The 10,073-nt window shown below is 45.2% G+C and overlaps 1 long non-coding RNA gene across 2 annotated transcripts; it reads left to right on the top strand.

Annotated features, from left to right (window-relative positions):
• The first annotated feature begins 25 nt into the window (after positions 1–25).
• LOC125527350 lies at positions 26–2,555 on the top strand. 2 transcript variants are annotated; one of them, XR_007292059.1, is made up of 4 exons: positions 26–452; positions 817–1,242; positions 1,342–1,436; positions 1,592–2,555. It is a non-coding gene; the product is annotated as an uncharacterized LOC125527350 (long non-coding RNA). The 2 variants fall into 2 exon arrangements; XR_007292060.1 differs by lacking the exons at positions 1,342–1,436; positions 1,592–2,555 and having other exon boundaries at positions 817–1,245.
• Positions 2,556–10,073: the final 7,518 nt, after the last annotated feature.

Raw genomic sequence — 10,073 nt, 5'->3', positions numbered from 1 at the left:
TGAGAATACCTTTAAATTTGACTTCGAGAAGACACAATCATTCGTAGGTTTGTGGGATCTGCTGTTGTTGATGAGCCTAAAGTGGAAAATGCATGCCACCATGGGTTAGTTGATCCAACTATCAATTTGAAGGAGGCTATGTCTGATATAAACAACATGTTTGGAAAACCACTGAACTTCCAGGATGGTAAAAAACCAAACAGGAAAACGAATGCAGTATCAGAGAGAAAAGCAGCTCCTGTTTCTGGTTTCTCCATATTAGCTGATGATGACATTAGCAAGGACCCTGCTGCTAAAGACAAATCAAGCAATTCCTGTACATTTGGATCTGAGAGTGGTCTATTTGAGCCCACTATCACTACCCGTGACGTCATGTCGGAGATAAATGATATGTTTGGAATGTCACTTGACTTCTAAGGCACTTGCTTAGAGGGAATTTAATTATTCAAAAGGTACTGTTTGTCCTGCACCTCGTCACTCTTTTCTTGAGTCTTTGTATTCTGCATTCAAGATGTGAAATGTGCTGCATATTTCGTCTAAAAAGGAAAAAATGCAATCGATATGGAATATATGTACTATCATTTGCTGATATAATAGCTTGGGATTCAGTTGAACTCTTTGGTGCATAGTTGGCGACTGGTGAATATTTCAAAAACTGATCATTCGCGTTTATCGTTCTTATGTTTGAATGTGTTTCTTGATTCGTTTTCCTTGATAAAATTGGGACGAGCGAAATGGTGACTAGCTTGGTTATTCATATCGCCTTGATATCGTGATGTTTTTGCTCTCTTACCTGAAAAATGCTTCTTGACGCAGGTGCAGAAGATGCACAGAAAATGTTACAAGATCACCCCTCTGGTGATGCAGGGTGCAGAAACCGGGAATGATACCATGCCTGTGGTGTTCTCGCTGATATCATAATTTTCCAGGATATTTTCCACAAAATGAGCTTCCAGATCTTTGTTTAGCACCAGGCCCATGAGTTTTGTACCATATGAATGCTGGTATAAGTTAAATTGTTCCCTCAGGATTTGAGGTCACAGAACATTTTGTTCTCCCCACTGTATTTTGTTCATTAGATCCTTGGCTAGCATTGGTGATGCTGCCCATTACAATGACTTTCTCTTTGTTGGAACTTGGAAGTCACTGCCAGTCCATTATCAAACTCTGTCCCCGCTTTGCTTGTGTTTTTGCTGCTTGTACTGAAGGAATTTTACAGAATAAAAAATACAGTTCCAAACGGTACCTACACTCTTACATTTGTTTTTGCGAGTACACTTATTTATGGCCATTAAGGTTTTACTTTCCATTTTTGTGCTGTTTGTTGACAACATATTGCAGGTTTCAATTGGGGAGACTGACGTGAAACAACTAGTGCACTAGCATCAAGGATCAAAGCCTACAGTAAGAAAAAAATATTTGGCATATTTAGATAGGTAATGAAACATAGATTAATTGCTAGTGCACTAGCATTGTTAATCCCTATCCAAATAAGAGTGACGCCTCTACAGGCCTAAACAGGTGCACCAAGAAGAAGCTGACGGCATATGATGAACCCTAACTGGTTTGTTCACGTTTTGGATTGGCTCAGATTCATGGCTGCCCGGTGTTGCCAGATGACCACTCTTTCGTGAGTGAATCCATGGTGATTGCTGCAGGTGCTGCGGTCTTGTCGCTTCTATGCTGAGTCAGTAGGCCACCACACCTCCATCTGGGTTCAGGTACGCACTTACATATGCAGTGTATTTAGATTCAGTTGTCACAAAGATGCATCCATCAACAACAGAGCTTAATCTCTAGAGATACAAAGAAAAAAGGGAAAGGAACGATAGGTAGGCAGTATGAATACTACTACTAGTCCAGTCCATGCATGGCTTCCTGGGTCACGAAAGCGTACATGTCCTGGCTATAAATCTCCACTGTACATACACATGCAGGGTTCCCAAATTTGCATGAATTTTACAGGAATTCAACAGGGTCCAGTGAAAAAAAAATACCGTGAATGTTTTGATTAAGATTTTCACTTTTTATGCTAGAGAAAAATCATGGTAGCTTACAGATAGTTAGAATTAAGTTTCAGGAACGTACGCACAAACGAATATGGTGGTCCAGATTTTTGGTTTATGAACACTAGGCTGCATGTAAACCAATGCTTGGCGTTGTCGAACTACATTTTTCACAATAAGAAACACGATGTTTAAAAAAATTAAAGGATGGGAGGAGGAACTGATTGGTACGGACGTACAGTATATCAGTTGCATGAAAAGATACGTATACTGTGAGATTCTTTGGTCCAGACGAACCTAGATTCAGCAAAATATTTCTAGCCTAGTAAGTGTGAATCGATCTGTAGTATTATTGGTGCCGTTCCCTTTCTGAAGGCTGCTGAAGAATCTTTCTCATTGTCCTTATGGTGTCAAGATATGATTGGTGTGGATGGTGATTGTTGTAGTTTGTCGATCGCTGTTTAGATCATTTTGTTTCTTTTCCTTTTTCATCGCTTAGGCATAGCTTTGGTCTTTTGCCTACGTGTTTATTGGTGTTTTGGCTGTGTGCATCGTAACTATGCCGAGGCCGTGTGAGAAGAATTGGGAAGCGTAGAACCCTTCGTCTGGGCCGCATTGTATTATATAGAGAGTACGCCGTGGCTTACAAGAAAGGAGGAATCGATCGAGAAAGAGAGATCGATCCTGTTCGGTTACAGGAGGTTTAACAGAAGAAGAGATAAGAGTAGATAAGATTACAAAGTTTAAAACTAGTCTCCTATCTCTATACAATATATTCTAACATTCCCCCTCAATCTGAACCGAGTGATCTCTACCAAGGTTAAGATTGTTCTTGAAGTCATTCAATCTTTCTGTGGTAAGAGGTTTTGTGAAGCCATCAGCAAGTTGATCACCAGTTGGTATAAACCGAATATCAAGTAGGTTGCGAGCTACTCTTTCTCTGACGAAGTGAAAATCAACTTCAATATGTTTGGTTCGTGCATGGAAAACATGATTAGCTGAGAGATAGGTTGCACCAATATTATCACACCATAACCTCGCAGCTTGTGGAGCCTTGATCCCAAGTTCATATAACAGAGTTTGTATCCACATTACCTCAGCTGTAGCATTAGCCAAAGCTTTATACTCAGCTTCTGTACTGGACTTAGAAACAGTGGCCTGTTTCCTTGCACCCCATGACACAAGATTTGTTCCCAGAAATACAGCAAAACCACATGTGGACCTTCTGTCATCAGCACACCCTGCCCAGTCTGCATCAGAATAAGCAGTAACAAGCAAAGACATTGACTTGGTAATCTGAAGTCCAAGGCCTTTGGAGTATTTGAGATACCTCAAAATCCTTTTTAGTGCAGTCCAGTGTGTTGTTCTAGGTGCATGCAAATATTGACAAACTTTATTGACAGAGTAAGAAATACCAGGACGTGTAAGAGATAAATACTGTAAAGCACCAACAACACTTCTGTATTTTGTTGCATCATCTGATCCAAGTGCTTCTCCACTGTCAATTGTAAGTTTTTTTGAAGTTGAAATTGGTGTACTCACGGGTTTGCAATGTTCCAATCCTACTCTCTTGAGTATATCAGTGGTGTATTTTTCTTGTGTAAGAAGTATTCCATCCTTTATCTGTTTAACTTTTATACCAAGAAAATAATGAAGATCACCTAAGTCTTTGAGGGCAAATTCCAACTTCAGATCCTTAAGCAAACAAATGGTAGCATGTGCACTTGAACTAGCAACAATTATATCATCAACATAAACGAGCACAAATATAGTGACCTTATCTTTATGATAAAAGAACAATGAGGTATCTGCTTTAGATGGTGTAAACCCAAGTTGTTGTAATTGCATGTTTAACCTGGAATACCAAGCTCTTGGGGCCTGTTTCAAACCATATAGAGCCTTATCCAACTTACAGACATAGTGTGGTGCACTTTGATCCTCATATCCTGGTGGTTGCTGCATGAACACTTCTTCCTCAAGAACACCATGAAGAAACGCGTTCTGAACATCTAGCTGGCGTAGACTCCAACCTCTGGAAACAGCATAGACAGTACAAGTCGAATGGTAGCTGACTTAATAACAGGACTAAAAGTATCTTCATAATGAATACCAAACCTCTGTTTGAAACCTTTGGCAACTTGTCTAGCCTTGTACCTGTCTATGCTTCCATCAGATTTTCTCTTTATCTTATATACCCATTTACAATCTATGACATTATGATCCTGCCTTGGTGGTACTAAATGCCATGTTTTATTTTTCATGAGTGCATCATATTCATGATCCATAGCTTCTTTCCAATCTTTATGTGCAAGAGCATCACTCAAACAAGTTGGTTCTCCAATATGACTGAGGAAAGCACGCTTAACTTTGTCATACCTGACCGTACCATCAGTGTATTCTTTTTCCTTGATAATACCTGACTGTGATCTGGTGTGCCGGCGCGGAAGTGTTAGTGATGTGTGCGTGGGCACAGAAAATCCCGGTTCAGAAACTGGCGCCGGAGATCCTGTGGCTGATGGTGATGTAGAAGCAGGCGCAGAAAATCCCGGCTCCTGATCCGAGGAGGATGCCCGTGGAGAAGCTGCAGCAGATCCTGGCGCATCCAGCGCGTGATCCAAGGAGGATCCCGGCCCCACAGGCGTGTCGCTCTCGTCGGCTGGGTCGAGGCGCGGGCTCTCGTCGTTCCAGTGCGCCACGTGGAGACGCGGTTTCCCCCGCGCGGGGGCAGGCGCGTGGGCTGGCGGGGTCCACCAGGCGCAGCCTGTCGGCCACATCCGCCGCGGGAGAGCTGGAGGCCACCGGATTGGCTGCATGGGAATCCGGCTCGGGGCGCTCAGCAGGCGCAGTCCTAACGCGCGGATCGGCACGGGATCGCGCGTCGCTGCTGTCAGGGAGATCAGCCTCGTGTTCTGTGCCAAGTCTGTCCTTTCCTGCACACGTAAAATCACAGCCTGTTCCTGCACATATATCATCAGAACCACCGTTTTGAGTGGAATTTTGCACACTGTCAGCCTTATGTAATTCACCCCCGTGATCTGAAAGAAGTGCTATCTCAGCACGAAGAAGGGCTCCGGCGTTTGGACGAAGTTTGGCAAAAGGAAAAAGGGTTTCATCAAACACAACATCCCGAGAGATATATATGCGTCCAGTTCCAACTTCTAGGCATTTATAACCTTTGTGAAGATTGCTATAACCAATAAAGACGCACTGAGTAGAACGAAACTCAAGTTTATGACGATTGTATGGACGTAGGTTAGGATAGCAAGCACACCCAAATATTTTAAGAAAGTTGTAGTCGGAGTTTGATGATAGAGGCGCTCTAATGGAGTGACATTTGCCAATAACTTTGCTAGGAAGACGATTTATGAGATATGTGGCAATGATAAAGGCTTCGTCCCAATATTTGAGAGGCATGGATGCATGAGCAAGAAGGGATAAACCAACTTCAACAATGTGACGGTGTTTCCGTTCAGCGGAGCCGTTCTGTTGATGAGCATGAGGACAAGAAACATGATGTTCAATGCCTATGCTACGGAAAAAGGAGTTGAGTTTTTCATACTCCCCTCCCCAGTCACTTTGACTGTCAAATATTTTCGATCAAAGTGTCGTTCAACAAGTTTTTGAAACTCTTGAAACACAGAGAAAACCTTAGATTTGTACTTAAGCAAATAAATCCATGTAAATTTGCTATAATCATCAATGAAACTAACATAGTATTTCTTTCTTCCAAAGGAATCTCTTGCATGTCCCCATACATCACTGAAAATAAGTTCTAAAGGAGCATGAGATATACTATTCGACTTCGGATAAGGTAGTTGGTGACTCTTGGCATATTGACAAGCTTCACAAACAGACTCACTAATTGAACTATGTGACAACAAGAGGTTGCCTTTATTGACTACTTGTTTAACGATGATCGAAGATGGATGTCCTAATCTTTGATGCCACCTTGCCAAAGAGGGCTTGATGACGGAGAAAACTTGACGACGCTTGCGACTAAGTGCTCCGGATGTGATGGGGTAGAGACCTCCAATGCATCTACCATGATGGAGTTCCCTCGTTGCCCGATCCTTGATAAAAAAGTAATGAGGGTGAGTTTCAAAGAAGACATTATTGTCATGAGCTAAACGAGACATGGATGCAAGATTTTTATCCGCTTGAGGCACATGAAGAACATCTTTGAGAACTAGATCACGTTTAAGTGTAGGGGAATTAATGAGGGCCTGACCAATGTGTTGAATATCCATACCTCCACCGCTTGCGGTGTGAATTTGATCGCCGCCATGATACTGTTCACGAAGAGCAAGTTGTTCTAGCTCGCTTGTGACGTGATCCGTGGCACCAGAGTCCACGTACCACACCCCTTCTCCTCCTTGTTTGCGCATAGGCGCAACAACATGTTTAGCATCAGGAACGAAGTTCTCATCGTAGCGATGCCAGCAGTCCATGACTTCATTGCCCGACTTCTTGCAGAGTTGGCAGCGAGGACGTGCTCGGGAAGAAGAAGAAGGGCGACGGCTGTTGTTGTTGTGGAAGCCGCCACCCTCGGCCCTGTTGTTGTAGTTGCTGCGCCGCTGCCGCCATTGTTGGAGTAGTCGGCGTTGCTGCGCCCACGGTCGCCGTTGCGCTGCCCCTGGTGACCGCACCCACGGCCGCGGCCACGAGAGACAGAGTTGGCGGAGGACTGCCGGACGTTGGCGCCGTGAAGAAGGCTGAGGCGGGTGTCGAAGCTCAAGAGCTGACTATACAGCTCCTGAACGGTGATCGGCTCCACCCGAGCGGCGAGGGCGGAGACCATAGGGTTGTAGTCCATGTCGAGGCCGGCAAGGATTTTGGACACGATCTCCGGATCGGAGAGCGCGGCGGCGGTGCAGGCGACTTCATCGATGAGGCTTTTGATTTTTCCAAGATATTCTGCCATAGACATGTTACCTTTTTGAAGATTCGTGAGCTCAATGCGCGTGTTGATTGCTTGAGCTTGGCTTTGAGCAGCAAACATGGCATGGATCGCACTCCATACTTCGGTCGGCGTCGAGAGCGTCGCGACCTGTGCGAGGATCTCGCGGGATAGGGATCCCATCAAGAATCCTTGGAGCTGTTGCTGCTGTGCGTACCAGAGGGATCGTGCAAAGTTGACTACATGTTCGTCCTTGCTGTCCTTGGTGATGGTGAGCGTGGCCGGCGGTGGCGGGCTCTGCGGGTTGAGGTGGTGTTCCATCTGTGCCCCCTTGATCTGGGGCAGCACAATGGCTTTCCAGAGTAGGAAGTTTCCCCTCGTGAGCTTCTCTTGGGGTGGTGATCCGAGCAGGGAGGTGTTGGTGGAGGTGGAGGAAGAAGAGGAGGCAAAAGCGGATGATGATGATGATGTGGTGAGCGTGCCCATGGTGCTGGCTGTCATGGTGGCGGTGGTGGTGGACATGCTGCTCGGTCGCTGCGGTAGCTAGATACGATCTATTCTTGATCTATTGAGGAAGAGGCTCTGTTACCATGTGAGAAGAATTGGGAAGCGTAGAACCCTTCGTCTGGGCCGCATTGCATTATATAGAGAGTACGCCGTGGCTTACAAGAAAGGAGGAATCGATCGAGAAAGAGAGATCGATCTTGTTCGGTTACAGGAGGTTTAAAACATAAGAAGAGATAAGAGGAGATAAGATTACAAAGTTTAAAACTACTCTCCTATCTCTATACAATATATTCTAACAGGCCGGGCATGCACTCATTGTGTTTGTATCCCCTTGTTGCTTCAGTTTGAGCCAATAAAATTCACCCTTTGTCAGAGATTGTTTCAAGGGTGGATTTGATAGGTTAGGTATGAAAGAAACAGTATAAGGTTGGTGCATGAAGAGGAGAAGATCGAGCAAAAGTTATGAAGCTTATAAATATATGCTATCCGGAGATCGAGCATGCAAATTGCAAGCAAATGGAGCCCCCAAGTCCCATACATCCCCAGCTAGACCTTGCTCCCCAGTGAATCGTGATCATGAGCTCATGACATATAATGAAGATCTTTCCCCCAAAAAAAATTTGTTATACGTAGGTTTTCTGTTATATCGTAGTAGGATACATTGTGTGTGTACTTTCGTTTTCCTAGAGCATCATGGGGTAACTGTGAGCGGGAAAAGTAACAGTCTGCTCATGTCCAAAAACCCACAGGCGAGGCGAAGAACAAGGAAGACGTGCAGTGGCAATGGTTGGCGACATCGATGTCACGGTGTGGCACCGTATGACCCAGGCCACACAGAGGCACAGGTAGAGGTAGCCCTAGCCCGGCTTGCTTCTCCGACAGTAGGATACGACTGTGATGTTCCCCTGTCCAGGTGGTCCAAACTAATCAGGTACTACTCCTATAATTAACTAGTGTAAGTAGGAGCGATAATCAGTGGCCCCCCTCGCCGGATCCCCAACGCCTTGACAAGGAGGCGCCTGCGCCGATCCACGAGATGATCGACGGCGGGGGGCTAACTAGTAGCTAGGGACCGCCCGTACATATCCATGGCTATCAGTTATTATAGCGCTCCCACGATGACATGTTCAACCAAACTCCCTGTTGTTTGATGTTAAAAGAAAAGAAAAGTACAGTCAGTGGTGAGCTTAGGGCCCTCTCCTAACCTGTCAATTATCTTTGTTTTTGTTTTGGTAGTGCACTGTATTTCCTTAGACCAAATCTATCTATGACCTAGTACTAGTTAACCAACCTACTGACCTAGCTTGGGCAGAGCGGAAAACCCAAACGTGCACGTTGTTGATTCACGACGTGATAACTGGTGTCAAGTCGGCGTAGGATTTAATGGGGGCCATGGAGCTCTTTTTCGTGCAATTAACACTTTGTTCCCCCACAGGGTGGTGGTCCTCGTTGAATCACCCATCGCCAATATTTCTTGGCACGATCCAGCCGCGAGTCCTCTTCTCTCCAGCCCAGCTACATGCATCCTTTAATATAAACACGTCCTCTAATGCATCGCAAAGTGCTCTCTCCAAGAGGCATATATGCAAATCAAGTTGCTTAACGCACGTTGCTCTAAATTCATTTGGACCTGCCAAAGAAAGTGAGGGGGCGTGTGTCTAGCTGCAATCACGAAGGCGCGTCCTCCCATTTGCTCGACATCCGCAGGACCGATCCTCTTTTCCAGTTGGTGCAAGCTATACTCCCCCACAGAATTATTGCGAAACGCAGTTAATGCAAATGCATTTGAGAAGCGATCACGGCACCAGAAACCAGAAGGTTTTGCAGGGAATGCATAGCCGCCAGTGCACTAAACGCGTTTGAATGGAGGAGCGTCTTCTACAGAAGGATTAACCTCCTACCACAAAACCCTATGGTTGACGAGATTAACTTCCTACCGCAAACCCCTATGGTTGACGAGATTAACCTCCTACCGACTCTAGTGAAGGATTTGTAATCATGATTTGATAATGAAACTAGGACATGAGAGGTCCTTTGATACACAAGGGTAGAATGGGAGCGGGTGTCGCGCGCTGGCTCCATCGCAAGATGCATACAATGACATGTGCTCCCTTCATAAACTAATATGAGAGCGTTTAGACTTTAGTGATCTGAACGTAATACCATTCGAAAGTGCTATACCAAGCTCTGGGGGAGCCGGGAGGCACGTGGGAAATAAATGCCGGAAAAGCGACTCTTGTCCATGGGAACAGGGCAACGATCGAGCCCGGCGACGTGGAGCTCCCAACGCCCACGAGACGCGACATGCGAGCACGGCGTGCATCATCCGTGCGTGGCATACACATGCAGCACTAGTGCTACGCTTCAATTGTCCGATGACCCCCGCAGTAACTGATGTGAGTGGTAATGGCTGGATGCATACGCACACTCCTGTGCAGCACAGGACCTAATCAAAACTGGGATCTTGGTTGATTTTATCTTGACTAATAAAAAGGAGCCATGCATGCATGTATCATGCAGGGGTATTAGTCAAGGACTGTTTTCTCTTGACTGCTAATAATACGATACGTGTTGATTTCATCGTGATTAATAAAAAAGAGCCATGCATGCATTTGTCATACAGGGGTATTAGTCAGGAACTGTTTTCTCTTGACTTCTAATAA

The sequence above is a fragment of the Triticum urartu genome, unplaced genomic scaffold, assembly GCF_003073215.2.
Source record: "Triticum urartu cultivar G1812 unplaced genomic scaffold, Tu2.1 TuUngrouped_contig_3660, whole genome shotgun sequence".
NCBI classification, from domain to species: domain Eukaryota; kingdom Viridiplantae; phylum Streptophyta; class Magnoliopsida; order Poales; family Poaceae; genus Triticum; species Triticum urartu.
Note: the sequence above shows the minus strand (reverse complement) of the source record. Positions and strands in the feature narration are given on the sequence as shown.